This window comes from Cetorhinus maximus, chromosome 19 (assembly GCF_964194155.1).
Source record: "Cetorhinus maximus chromosome 19, sCetMax3.hap1.1, whole genome shotgun sequence".
Lineage (NCBI taxonomy): Eukaryota > Metazoa > Chordata > Chondrichthyes > Lamniformes > Cetorhinidae > Cetorhinus > Cetorhinus maximus.
In genome coordinates this window covers 1548225-1562809 of record NC_135897.1, presented here as the reverse complement: position 1 = coordinate 1562809, position 14585 = coordinate 1548225, and the positions used below count along the sequence as shown (strand labels likewise).

Here is a 14585-nt window from a genome sequence, read left to right as displayed (position 1 = left end):
GACGAGAAACCATGAGAGATTGGCCAAACTTGTGGTGAGTCCATGCAGCAGGTGTGAGATATCCTGCACTGTGGCATGAGCTCCATTGAAGTAGTGAGGGTTGAGCACAGGGAACTGAACAGGAATGCCTCATTGGAGGGAGGTCAGTAGCTCGAGGGGACCAGCAGTGCACCAACTGCCCACCCAATCCAAACAACGGGGCAAAAACCCCAAGGCTGTGCGAATGGAAAAAGATGGTAAGGTACAGATGAAATTTGAGGGAATCTCACTCCCCTCTGATTTCTTTATCTCTCAGATCGAAGCAACATCTGACACCGGGGTCCAAGCGAGTGAGCTGTCGCTGCAGAGATGCAGGTAATGCAATCATGGTGAGAGTCCTAACGGTTTCATGAACGATCTGGTGGACCACCATAATTCTGACAGTCATATAGCCACAGAGGTGAGCAGCCTGTTTGCACCTCCTCCGAGGGAACAAGTTGAATGCAACATTAGGAATATCCATGAGTGCTGGAAACAGCGGTAGTTAGAGCACTAATTTGGTCACATTGGTGTTTAGGTAAATTATGGATTTTCAGAAATACATGAAACATCTACCTGGTGAAGCCTTGGGTATATTGTTACTAAACAAGTAGTCAAGGCGTCCACTTTGATGCGCTTGGCCATGAGTTGAAATGCCTCTATGGCAGCTGGTAGAATTTAAATGCTATTAATAAATGTGCGATATAAGTACGGTTTCAGTAATGGTGGCCGTGAAACCATCATCGATCTTTACATTAAAAAACAATCAGTTTTCCGAAGGTCTATTGGGGTTTGAAATTTGCCATCCTTCACCGGACTGACTCTAGGACTTCAGCAAATTGGTAGACTCTTAACTGCCTTCTGAAATGGTTCAGCAAGGGAAACCATTAAAGGATGATTACAGGTTGTCAACGAATACTGGCCTTGCAAGTGAAACACTCATATTCCATGAATAATAATAAAAAATACTTTACATGAATAATTCAAAATATTGGAACAAGATGTCGAAGTCAAGATGTGTCACATCAAGATGGGTTACAATTTTCTCTCCGACAGCTTTTGTGTCGTATCCAGAAAAATTCCCTCATCTGTGACATGATGGATACAATGCTGAGTCTTTGATGTTTTGAAAATCCTCCCCTGTCTTCCATGCCTTGGTTCACCCTGCTCCCCGGCAGCCATCATGTGAAGCGATGCTGGATTAAACATTCTCTGGTCATGATGAAGTCCTTCATGGGCTCTTGTGCCCATCACTGGTCACGCCATGCATGTTATCGCCAGGGTCTCTCCCGTAGCCTTTCTTCCTTACTACCCACCTCTTCATTATCCTCCTCATGTTCCTGCTAACATACCTCCTCATCCTCATTCGAGGTAAGGATCCTTTCCTCACCCTCCTCCAGCTCCAGCGGCAGACTCCTTCACAATGCCAAGATACGGAGCATGCAGCAATGTACAATCATATGCTATACCCTGGAAGCTATGGGTTGTGGAGACCTCCTGAGAGGTTGAAGTATCTGAAACACATTTTGAACCAATGACCGGTTCAATAGGTTATTTGTTTATGCTGTAACACTAACAGGTGGATCCTTGGAATTCAGTGTTGAAATTTAATTGAAGCACATTTTGAAATAGCGAAATGAAATAAGGAGGAATTACCTAAAATTAGCCATGCAGACCTGTTTTGAGTGCAATGTTAAAATTAGACATGATTTAATTTCTAAGTTCTAAGCTGAATAAGTTCATTGTTCTCGACGTAATAAATAAATTGAGTATGGGGGTTAATTACGAATATATTGAATTGATGTTATTCCATTTATCTTACAAACTAAACATTCTGCATTCTTGACTGAATCTCTGGAGTGATCAATTCTGTAGTTTCACTATTGACCGATCGACAGGTTGTTACAGATAACACGTCTGTCCTTCTGGTAATGCTGAAGAATGAAATTATTTTCTGTTATTCATTCACGGGTTGCGGGCTTCGCTGGCTTTGCTAGTATTCATTGCCCATACCTAGTACCCATTGAAAAGGTGGTAGTGATCTGCCTACTTCAACCACCGAATTCCATGTGGTGTAGGTGCACCTAGAGTGCTGTTAGGAAGGGAGTTCCAGGACTTTGACCGAGTGACATTGGGGAACAGCGATATATTTTGAAGTCAGGGTAGTGAGTTACTTGGAGGAGAACATCCAGGTGGTGCTGTTCGCAACTATTTGCTATCCTTGTCTTTCTCGATTGCATTCGTCGTGCGTTTAGAAGATGCTGTCGCAATAGCATTGGTGAATGCTTGGTTTCTATCTTGGAAATGATACAATTGCTGCGAATGTGCGTCGCTGGTGGAGCGAGTAAATGCTTTTGTGTGTGATGCCGATCAACTAGTCTGCTTTGCCCTGCATTGTGTCAAGCTTCCTGATTGTTGTGGGAACTGCACTCATCCAGGAAAGTGGGGAGTATTCCATCACACTCCTAACTTGCACCTTGTAGACGGTGTACACACTTTGTGGAGTCAGGAATTGAGTTACTCACCGCAGGATTTCCAGCCTCTGACCTGCTCTTGCAGAAATAGTATCTATGTCACTCGTCCTTTTCAGTTTCAAGTCAATGGGACCCAAGATATTCATAGTGTTGCATTCAAAGCAGGAATTGCCATTAAACGTCAACGAGCGATTTTTATGTTCACTTTTGAGGGTGATTGTCATTGCTTGCTGCTTGTGTGCAAAGAAAGTTACTTGCTACTTTTCAGCCCGAGACTGCATATTGTCCAGCTCTTTTTGCATTTCGACATGGACTGCTTCAGTATCCGCGGAGACGTGAATTGTGCTCAACATTGTGAAATCAACAGCGAACAATCCCACTTCTGACCATGTGTTGGAAGAAAGACCTTTCATTAATCAGTTGAAGATGGTTGGGCCGAGGTCACTTCACTGAGGGAGAACTGCAGTTATGCCTTGTCGTTGAGATGACTGACTTCCAAAAAACAAATCCAATTTACTTTGTGCTAGGTATGACACCCACCAACGGATATACCGCCCATCCCACCCCCACGCCAACCCTCCCCCACTGTCTCCAGTTTTGCTAGGGCTCCTTAATGCAACACTCTGTCAAACGTGGCCTTGCTGCCAAGGGTCGACAGCCTCACCTCATGTCGGGAGACAAGATTTTTGTTCCATGTTTCACCCAAGACTGAAATTAGGTCTAACGAGTCGCCCTGGCTGAAACCGAACTAAGCCTCAATGAGCAGTTTCTGACTAAGCATGTGCCACTTCATTGGACTTTTGATGACCCAGTAATGTTCCGGCTTCTATTCCTCCTGTTTATTTTTGTACAGAACATAGGTGGGCAATTTTACACATTGAAGGGAAGATTCCAGTGTTGTACCTGTACTGGAAGAAGACTTATTTCTGCATTCATGCGATGTGGGTGCCACTGTCATGACATTTAATGCACATTCATAATTTCCCCATTAATGTAATTTCAGAATGTATTCAAGACTAAATCACATTGCTCTGAGTCTGGAGTCCCATGTAGGCCAGACCAAATAAGGGGTTGGGGGGGGGGAGGGTGTGGATATTTCATTCCGTAAAGGACATTGATGAAGGAGATGGATTTATGGCAATTAGCAATTACTTCACTGGATTTGAACCTGTGTCATCAGAGCATTAGCCTTCAATTACGAGAGCAGCGACATTAACCCCACACCACCACCTCCCCCAACCAGTGGGTGACTGACAAAAGCCAGTCTAGAAAAAGGAGGAGCTAAGGGAAGCCGAACTGATGTTTTGTGCAGCGAGTTGAAAAGGCCTAGCTGTCAGATATAGCAAGCTGACCTACGGGAGCGATGGAGGTTTGATAAGCGAGGGAAATTTTTAAATGGGGCTACGCCCTTCAGCGTGATGCATCTGAGATGCACCACATCCCCATTATGGATTTATGCTTGGCTAATTTTCTGTTGGCACAAAGATATGGTTGAAATTAATTTGTAGAGAGAACTTGAAGAAGTTACCAAAAAAAAAAATAGTTTTTGCAAGTGAATCTGAGATCTGGAAAAGATCTGGAAAAAGTCAAAGATCTGGAAAATGGAGTATTACGTGGTAATATTTGAAATTCCCCATTTTGGCAGGAAGAATAGAGATGAGACATTTTATCTAAATAGTGAGATTTTTCAGAACTCGGATGAAAAAGGATTGCCATCTCTGAGTGCATGAATCGCAAGATGCTAGTATACAGCTACAACAATTAATCAAGAAAGCTACTAGAATGTTGTTATTTATTGCGACGGGGATTGAATAAAGAAGTTGAGAGGCTATGCTTCAGCTATGCAGAACAGAGCTGGAGTATTGTGTACAATTTTGGTCACCTTATTTAAGGCGGGATGTAAACGTGTTCGATGCAATTCAGAGAATGTTTCCCAGGGTAAGACCTGGAATGGGCAGGTTATCTTATAAGAAGAATTTGGGAATGTATCTGATTTTGTTTAGAAGAGTGTGAGGCGACTCAATCGAAACATATAACATCGTGAGGGAAGTTTAAAGGGTGAAATTGGAGGGGATGTTTGCTCTTGTGTGAGAAACTAGAACTTAGTTTCACTGTTTAAAAATAAGGGATCGCATATTTATAACGGAGATGAGGCCATTTTTTTTCTCGCAGGGGGTCGTGAGGCTTTTGAACCCCCCACCTGAAACGGTGGTGGGGATAAAGCCTTTGAATATTTTTAAGGCGGGGTGGATAGATTCTTAGTAGGTTATCGAGGACAGGATATCTTTCAGACAAGCCATGATATTATCAAATGGCGGGCCAGGCCCGAGCGGCCGAACGTCAAACTCCTGCTCCTTGCTCGTATGTTTGTAGCTCATTGGGTAAGTACTGTGTAGGAGCACTAGGCCAGACGGGGGAAACCACAAGACAAACATTGAAGGGACACACGTGAAGTACCCTCCGCAATTCTGGTGACAACGTCTGTGTCCTCATAATGGAGATGAAATGAAGTGTGCAGCAGAACTCCATGAACTTCACCGCCTGCTCCAGCGTGCACTGGGTGGGCAGTGGGAGGATGGTGACTCTCGGCGGTTCGGGAATGATGATTCGTCACACTGATAGTTGTTATGTCGAGACAAGTGTTATTTTCACATTGCTGCTTGGTGATGGGGATAGGTGAGGATGTGGGTGTTTTGAATCACATACCGAGGCGGCAGAATTCATCTCCGAGAAGCCATGCTTCAGTTATGAAAGAGATCCGAAGACGGAGGGAATGGCCGACTGCTTCAGAATGGGGGTTTCGTGGCTATTGTTGTGATAGCGAACATTCACCAACATGTACTGTGCACAGGCACACAGGAATTGTACGTTAATGCGGTAAGAGATTTTTCTGTTCCCTTATGTCTCCACGTTGGCAAGGGGACTCTGCAGAACAACATTCAGCATCGGGATCCCGCTGTGCTGGGAGGACCATGAAAATTATAATCTTGCTTATCCCTGTTGAGGGGAAAAAAACGACGTATTCATCTCTCCCGGCATGGATGGTCTCCGTCACCTGCTGGACAGATCGATTGAGATCATCCTTTCAGGAAAGTTCCCAATCCATCGAAGTTCAATAAAGTTGTGACGTTAACAGCATTTGACAGTGCCTTCCTCACCCTGATATGAGGTTCGCGGTTGTATTTCAGGGGATAGAAAAGCTCCGTCACCACTTCCTTGTTGAGACTTGTTTGCCTCACGCTCTGCTTGTGGGTTAGGTGGAGGTTGGTAAAGTGTTCTTGGAAAACTGGGTCTGGATAGGGCACAGCCACCCCCTCCTCCATTTTTACAGTGCTTCCCCTCTCCATTTGTTGGTCATGTTTCAGACTCAGGTGCACTGTAACTAATATCCCCTTAGCACTTCCAGAGATCGGTTCCCAAACGCACTGTCCTTCCTGGATGGAAGCAGCAGCTCACTACACAGTGAGCTAGAGAAAACCATCAATAACACATCCACGAACTTTTCAATTAAATTATTCGGTAAAACTCCCCACAGATGTAGGTTTTATGCCTCGTCATTTAAGATAGCACTAGTGGGGGATCGCTGTGTTGCTGGAAAAATGTTAACCTGAGAATGAGTAACTCAGATGTTCAATGGCCAGGAACAATCCGAGTTCCATGTATGAAAGCTGCTGAAACCGTCTGTTCAACGTGGAGTACCAACTGGGAGACGCTGGGCAGTCAGTGACAGCGCTTCTGGCATTTAATTGCTTGAACTTCAGAAATCCGGCACCAGTCATTGTGAACATCTACAAAGGCCAGAAACATGGCCATGGGAGATATAGCGGGAATTATAATCATGTTGTAATTATATTGACTAAAACTTCAGCAGAGTAGTTTGCAGGAATATGGAAAACTAACAGAGGCATTTGATTTACTCGCAGGAGTTAGGCATGGAGGGATCATATCGTAAGAATGAGAATATTATAAGTGAGGTGATACAAGAACAAGAAGCAAAGTAGGTCAATGAGAACAGAAGTGCTGGGTTAAACGGATTTGGTGTGAGTTAGGTATGCAAAAAGTAGTTTGAAATTTGTGGGTCTTATGAATGGTTGTAACTGGGAGGACGACCAGGATAACACTGGGATAGTCGAGTCTGGCTTGAGGCACAGGCGAGGGTTTATTCAATAGCTGGGCTGAGGCGAGATGGTGATGGATGATATTATGGAGAAGGTAGTGGGAAGGATTGGGAGTGGAGAGAATTTGGGGCCAAAAATCACCTCAGGGTCAAAGGTCCACATGTTGTGGAAAGGCCGGTTCAGTCTCAGATTCATTATTTAGGGAGGGACTTTTGTGACTGAAATTGAAGACAATGACTCCCAACTTTCCAAAATTCACAATACAGGATCAACAATCAAGTTAAATGTGCTTTATAGAATAAATAACTGGACGGAGACACCTACTAGGTACACCAACAAGAGCCAGGATGGGATAATAACCTCCTTGAACAACCCAAAACAAGTAATAGGTGCGATCAGCTAATGACAAACGATCATAATATGTAGAAAGCGAGTAAATCGCCCAGGATAAACTTCTGTACATTCTTGTAGCATTCCAATCTGTTGGTGTCAGATTCTGATCCATTTTTGGAACATTGAAACCCGTTCTTCTCAGCTTCTGATCTCCCCTCTCCCTCTCACTGGTGACGCTGATCACTGCTGGTATCGGATGTGATACTCCCGCTGACGCTATGGGATAACGCATTAAAATATGTCCCTTATTAATAGAAGGAGGAAACACCCCAGTGACACAATTAAGATCCATGTAGACTGATATTATTCACAATCAATGAACAAACAGGTTGAGTTGACTCGTTTCAATCCAGCACACAATACCACAATAAAGTAGATTATTTACCCGGTCTGGGTGGGATGTGTGAGGGCGGCTGAGTGAAGGAATGATGGAAATAGCGGAGGCACCGACCATAAACTTTCAATCCTGCGATTGGTTCCGGAGGCTTTGATGGTTGAAATTGTCCCCTGCTGAAAATTAAAGGAAATTGGGATTAACACTGGAACAACAGAGCTGTCATAATAATGGCAGTGGTGGGGTAATTTCAGCAGACCATAATCGTGGCAGAAATACTTGGTTCTTTTTCAGATAAATAGGTTCATAAATGGCCACAAACGCGAGCATGTTAATGATAAGTCGTATCTGATAAACATAATGGAATTATTTCCCTCAGTAACGGGAGGGTTAATCGGGAGTGTTAACATAATGTTATATACAAGAAAAAATGTGACCAAGTGTCATTTAAAGGAGTTGCTAAGGAAACATAAATCCATGGGTTAAAGGGACAGTGGCAGATTGGATACACAATTGGCGAGGAGAGAATTATCAGCGGGATAAATTATTCAGATTGGAGAGGAATGTACACTGGTGTGTTAGGGGTCGCTAAGACGACCACTGCTCTTTATGGTCGACATAAATATCATCGGATTCTTTATGAAAAACATCATTTCAAGAACCAGGGGGCACTGTTCTAAAATTAGATGGCTCCCTTTTCTGACGTTAATAAGGAGGACTTAGTTTCTCTCAATCTACGGCGACTTTGGATACTTTCCTCAGAAGGCCGACGGCAATGGAGACGGGGATGATGAATCTCTTTATGCCTGATTTTGTTAGGCAAATGATTCGGGTTTTATCGGGGTTGGATGTGAATGTAGAATTCGAAAAACAAACAGACGAGTCATGATCTTATTGAATGGTGGAGCAAGCTCGAGGAGCCTAATGGCCTACTATTTCGTATGTCCTTAATTGCAGATTACAGGGATCCGGAAATATAAACAGTGAGGAGCATAGTCATAAACTTCAGGAGATACACAGAGATTGGCGAAATGGAGAGACAAGTGGAATGGAAATTTAATTCAGGAGCGTGTGAAGGATACACTTGGGAGGAGAGACGCTTTAAACTAAAATGTACAATTTTAAACATTGTCCAGGAACAGAAAGAACACGTGTGCACATTTCTTTATCACTTTGGGAACATGTTGATATGATTTTTAAGAATGCACTGAGGGTGTATTAGTTTATACATAAAGGCAGAGAGCACAAAAGCATGAAGCTATGTTGAAGTTTCATACATTACTGGATATTCATCAGTTGTGGATTTGTGCCTAAATCTACTCATTACATATTAGAATTGATTTTAGGGTCCTTGAGAATTTCAGAGGAGATTCAGTGGAATGGTGACAGAGATTTGAATAATTCAGTTCCATGGGGAGACCGGAGAAGCTGGACATGTCTTACTTAGATCAGTGGAATTGAATAGACGTATCAAATTAATGTGCAGCTTATGGAGACTAAAGTGAATCTGTTTTCACTGGAACAAGGAACAGTAAAAATGCTTACAACAATTGGTAAAAAAAATTCGAGGGGACAGAAAAAGGTCATAATTTTAAATAGAGTTGTTAGAACCTGGAATACACTGCCTGAAGACAAGATGGAAGCTGATTCAATAGTACGTTTCGAAAGGAAATTGTATGATTACTGGCGGGTGTGGAGGTGGGGTTAATAAGAGCTACAGGTAAAGTGCAGACAAGAGGGACGACATAGAATCCTCTTTCAAAGACACTACAGGAACAATGGACCATTAAATTCCGTTCATTCTGGCTAAATATCCGACTCTGTGATTTCAGAACGCATTAAATCCGAATCTCATGTGTACTATAGACGTTCAGCAGCTTTTGAGTCAGAGACTACCCGTTAATTGTTCGCTGAAAAGGGTGAAGCAGAACAGCAAACAGAAGGGGCTGGCGAGGTGAGTTGTTTTAGAAATGTGTTTAGTGGAGATTGATACTCTCTCAGGTCACAGACCTCAAATGGTGTCCACTGACAGGGAAGCATTTTGCTTTGAGGGTAAATGAGGACTCAGCTGCTTGTTCGGGTTGTTGTAAAATATCCGTTGGCCCTATCTAGAAGACAAGCATGGGAGCTCTCCCCAGAATCCTGGTCCTTATTTGTCCCCATCCCCCTACAACCGCCCGCAATCAACATCACAGAAAAACAGTTTATCTGTTTGTGGGATCTTGCTGCCTGTAAAATAGCTGTCTCTTCTCCAACATTACAACCTTGACTACAATTCAAAACATTTTTACAAGATTTTCAAGTGTCCGGGAGAATTTCCAAAGGGCTCCCTGCTTTATTGGTGCAAAGGCTTTTGACTGATCATAAAAGGCCGTGTGTTGTTCAGAGCACTTGTCTTGGATTTGCCGAGAGACAAATATAATGTTGTGTTTCCCATGGATGGCCTGAATCCAAATTGGATCTCCGGAAGAATGAACTCACTGACGGGAAGAAAGTGATTGAGGAGGATTCACGTGAGAACCTTCCTCAGAGTGGACTGAAGGGACATGTCCCAATCGTTCACAGTGATTGATTTATCACCCATCTAAAAGAGTGGAATAATGATGGCATTGCTGAAGTTTGCAGGTAGGATCTCTGCTTCCCAGATTTTTGTTGGAACGTCTGAGCTTTTGAGCAAGACCAACAACGCTGTTGTTACCAGCACCCTTCAAGATGGCTGTGAGACTTGAGTAACCTGCCAAAGGTATCTTTTGATGCTGGCGTAATTCCAGCAGCGGTGTCTCCACAGGATGGTTAATGCCAATTGGTGAGAAATGTAAAAATATGCGGCAACCCCCATGAGAACAATTCGTCCAGTATCAATATTCTGGCCATGTGATATCAGCTGTGCTGGTTTGGAGAATGAATTCCCATGTAAATTTAACAGCCTCGGAAGCAGAATCTCCTTTCAAAGCTTGACGAAGTCACCAGGACTCAAGGAGGGGTGATAACATATTTTAAGGGCACAATGACGGCCATAATCAAAACAGGGCAAAGCAGACATCGAATTGTATGGGAGGAGGCTGCTGATAATCATGCCATATGGCAGTGCCTCATCCAATAATCTGCAGCGCAGTCAGAGACTTAACACATGAGCTCTGCTGTGGAGAAGCGACAAACACGGAAGGTGATAGAACAGACCAAAACTCGAGATATCCCCTTCCTCAGAGAAATTGCTACCTTCTCTACATGAAGAACATTGGACCCAGGGTTGAGTTGCTTAGACACCAGTGCACACACAAATCATAAGGCCTGTCCGATGGCACACTCGTTTCGAGTAACAGAAGATGACAAGGAGGATGATGGCGACGATCAGATGATCATAATAATTAATTCCGTGAATAAGTTTAAGATTGAGCAAAGGTTGACTTAAATGTCAACCTTCACACAAACCGACTTAATGATTGAACAAATATTGACATCAGTGTCATCCTTCACAAACCAACTTTCTTCAGTACAACCAGAGGATACCATCCATCGTGCTGTGTGACACTAACATCTTGCTAAATGTGATAGATTTATAACACATCTAACAGTTCAAATCAAGGGCATTTATAAGGCACTGTGGGTCATCAGCAACAGCAGATTTGTTTTCAACCACAACCTGTAAGTTCATGGCGCGGCATATCCCCTACTCCGCCATTATCATTATGTGTTAGGTAGGACCTCAGCTTCCCAGATTATTGCAGGAAGGTCTGAGAGTTTGAGCAAGACCAAGTTGTTGTTACAATTGCACTTCGAGATGGCTGTAAGACTTGGATCGTCCGCCAAATGCATCTGCTTGTGGCGGAGAAATTGCACCAGCAGAACAGTGCAAAGAGGAGAACATAAGAATGTAATAGAATAAGGACATAAGAACTAGGAGCAGGAGTAGGTAATTCAACCCCTCGAGTTTGCCCTGCCATTCAATACGATCGTAGCAGATCTAATTTCGGCCTCAACTCCAGTTTCCTACCTACTCCATAACCGTTGAACAAGTTACTAAATAAACGTCTATCTAAAACCTCCTTTAGTGTATTAAGCGCAATGCACCCACTGCACTTTGAGGTAGTGATTCCACAGATTCACTATCCTTTGAGAAAAGTAATTCTTCCTCATCTTTGATTTAAATCTACCACCCTTTAGCCTGAGACTATGGCCTCTCGATTTGGAATGCCCCACAAGGGGAAACATCCGCTCCACGTCTACTTTGTATATCCCCTTTAACATCTTGTATACCTCAATTAGGTCTTCTATCATCCTTCTAATGCCTAGCGGGTATAGGCCTCGACTTCTCAATCTGTCCTTATTAGAAAAGCCGCGCAACTCTGAAATGGAGCTAATGAATCTCCGCTGAACCGCCTCCAATGCAATTGCATCATTTCTCAAACAAGGGGATAAAAACTCTGCACAGTACTCCAGGTGCGGTCTCACCAATGCCTCGTACAGTTGCAAGCACACTTCCATATTTTTATTTTCAACTCCTTTAGCGATAAATTCCCATGGCCTCCCTTATTACCTGCTTTACCTGCACAGTACCTTTCAGCGTTTCATGCATTTGGACACCCAGATGCCTCTGAACTGGTGCATTCTGAAGTTTCTCTACATTTAATTGATAAGTTGCCTTGTCATTCTTCCGGCCAAAATGGACAGCCTCACACTTATCAACGTTAAACTCCACATGTCAATTTTGGCCGATTCACCTAACTCGTCCATTTTTTTGGTAAATTTCTTATTTATTCATTGCATTTTCCTTTCCGACCTATTTTGGTGTAATCTGCAAATTTAGCTATAGTACTTTCTATGCCTGAATTGAGTCATTAGCATGTGTTCTGGTCAGGCACTGGATTAGTAACCCAGGGAGATGAATGCTCAAGGTTCAAATCCAACTCCGGCAGCTGATTGAATTTAAAATTGGTTGAGAAATTCTGGGATCTATATCTAATATAAATAATGCTGACCCACATTAGGCTATCATCGATTGTTGTAAAAAAAAAATATCAGGTTCGCAACTGCTCTTTCGGGATGGAAATCTGTTTTCCTTACCAAGTCTGACCTACAGAAATGTTGTTGACTCTTAACAATTCTGAAGAAATGGGGATGTTGGCCTTGTTAGGGATGTTACATTTGAGAGAATGTAAAAATACTTTGTTCTACCACTCTGTCAGGCATCTTGTGGCCTGCTTGGCTCATCCTAGAAACTCTGATGTTTCGGGATGCCAGTGAGTGATTCTTGTCACCAGATTGGAAATTTAAAATACAAATGTCAACGATTAAGCTTTGACTCGCTGGTTATGATGGTTTAATCCCCATCATTGAAACATTTATTTAAACTTTTGAAAAACGATCAGCAGTCATTCCCAGCATTATGGCAGACCTCAAGAGGTAACTGTCAATCAACCAGTCATGGATGCAGAAATTGCATAGCTCCAGGGCCCACAATAAACCATTTCCACACAAAGGATACCTCCAGGAGGCAGGATTCAAGAACGGGAATGGGAGCGGAGATATGACACAAGTACTAGTCACTCAGAAAATGAAAGCACAATGTCCAGTTTTCACATCCCATTAGTAGCAACACACATTTGCAATCATCGGACTATCAGGGGCTCAAATTAATTACCTAACTTTCAGAACCGTTGCCATGAGAATGTGGAACTGCAACATCTTCAATTGTTTTTGGTAGCACCTGAACAATTGAAGACCCGGAAAAATTTTGAACAGAGAAATCTGGTTGTGAGCCGCCTGGTACATTCACTCTTCACTAGCGATGCACTGCCGAACTCAAGCTGCAGGGGTAAAGCTTCTACAGCAGACGGGAGGACGCCTTTACCCTTGAAGGAGATTGAGGCTGACAAGGGTGAGTACATATATCAACCAGTAGCCAGGCATTTATAAATCAATTATATGTGTTGCATTTAATTATCAGGGGCTGCTGGCTGATGAACTAAACACTCGGTCTGGGACCAAATGTTTCACTCAAACAGTCTCTGTCTTGTGATTTTAATAAGCGAACGCGTTACATTCTCGGAGTTCATGAGACAGCACCATCGACAGGATGGAGAGCCAGTGACGGGAGAGACAGAGCTGAACCGAATAATAAACAGCTGCTGCACAAATGTATTACGGCGGCCTAGCAGGAGGCTGGGTACAATAATGACAGGGGAGATCTCCCCGTCACTCCAGGGTGAACATAAATATATTCACTTTTCATTTTAATATTAGGTTATTTTATCCCCTCCTTGGGTTCCTGGTCGGGAAATGTTTCAAGAGGAAAAATAAATCTCTATCATTATTAAAAGTCCAATTTTGTGATCAGAAGAAGTGTTATTTTGCCAGGATAATCAGATAATCTGAATTGAAGACATTTTCATTGTCTCCGAACACTGCTAGGCTTTCATTGCAGGTGCAGGGTTTATATTTTTTCGTCGGTCGTGCGCATGTTTATGAATAGGCGTGTGCGGCGTACTCACTGACAATTCCCGATATTGGCAACTTCCCTGGAAATTTGGTGTTAGTATGGCATCCGCATATTTCACTGGCGGTCAGATTTTCGCATTGATAAACCGAGACACTACACGAAAGAGGAATGCTTCACGATATGAATGTGCTGATTGGAGGACATTTCAATTTCTTTCATTCAACAAATCTATCAATTTGTGGGTTATTACGTATCATGAGTTCCTAATAGCAATTGAAGAGCAGCGAGTTTAACCAGATAAGGTACTCGGTCATCCTTCTAGTCTCTGAAACAACTGAAGGAAACCCGCAACCCCTCCATTCCCACATCGTGCCACTTCAGCATTTTCATTTGTTACTGAGTTAAGTTAACGCCAGGTTTCTCTGTGATAAAATTCAGCAATTCCTCGTTAGTATAGTGGTTAGTATCCCCGCCTGTCACGCGGGAGACCGCGGTTCAATTCCGCGACGGGGAGTAGACGTAATCCTATTGCCTTTACACGAGGAAACACACGAAATTGGTGATGTTTTTGACATTAGTTGATATGTTGGAGACAGTGCAGATAAAGATTTCGTCCCAGCGACAGGGAGATTCAGGAACAGCGATTGTTTATAGAGATCGCGGAATGTTAGAGTTCCTTGAGAGGAAAGGCCCTTCACACATATTGTCAGCCGACCGTTCCCTATGTGTCCGAACACACGACGCTGGCTCTTTCACTTAAACTGGGCTGAATCGGAATTTCAGTGAAATTAGTAAATTGGTAGCTTGAA

General features: G+C 43.1%; 1 non-coding gene across 1 annotated transcript; it reads left to right on the top strand.

The window, feature by feature from the left end:
• Window positions 1-14218: 14218 nt before the first annotated feature.
• trnad-guc (transfer RNA aspartic acid (anticodon GUC)) lies at window positions 14219-14290 on the top strand. Its single transcript has one exon. It is a non-coding gene; the product is annotated as a tRNA-Asp (tRNA).
• Window positions 14291-14585: the final 295 nt, after the last annotated feature.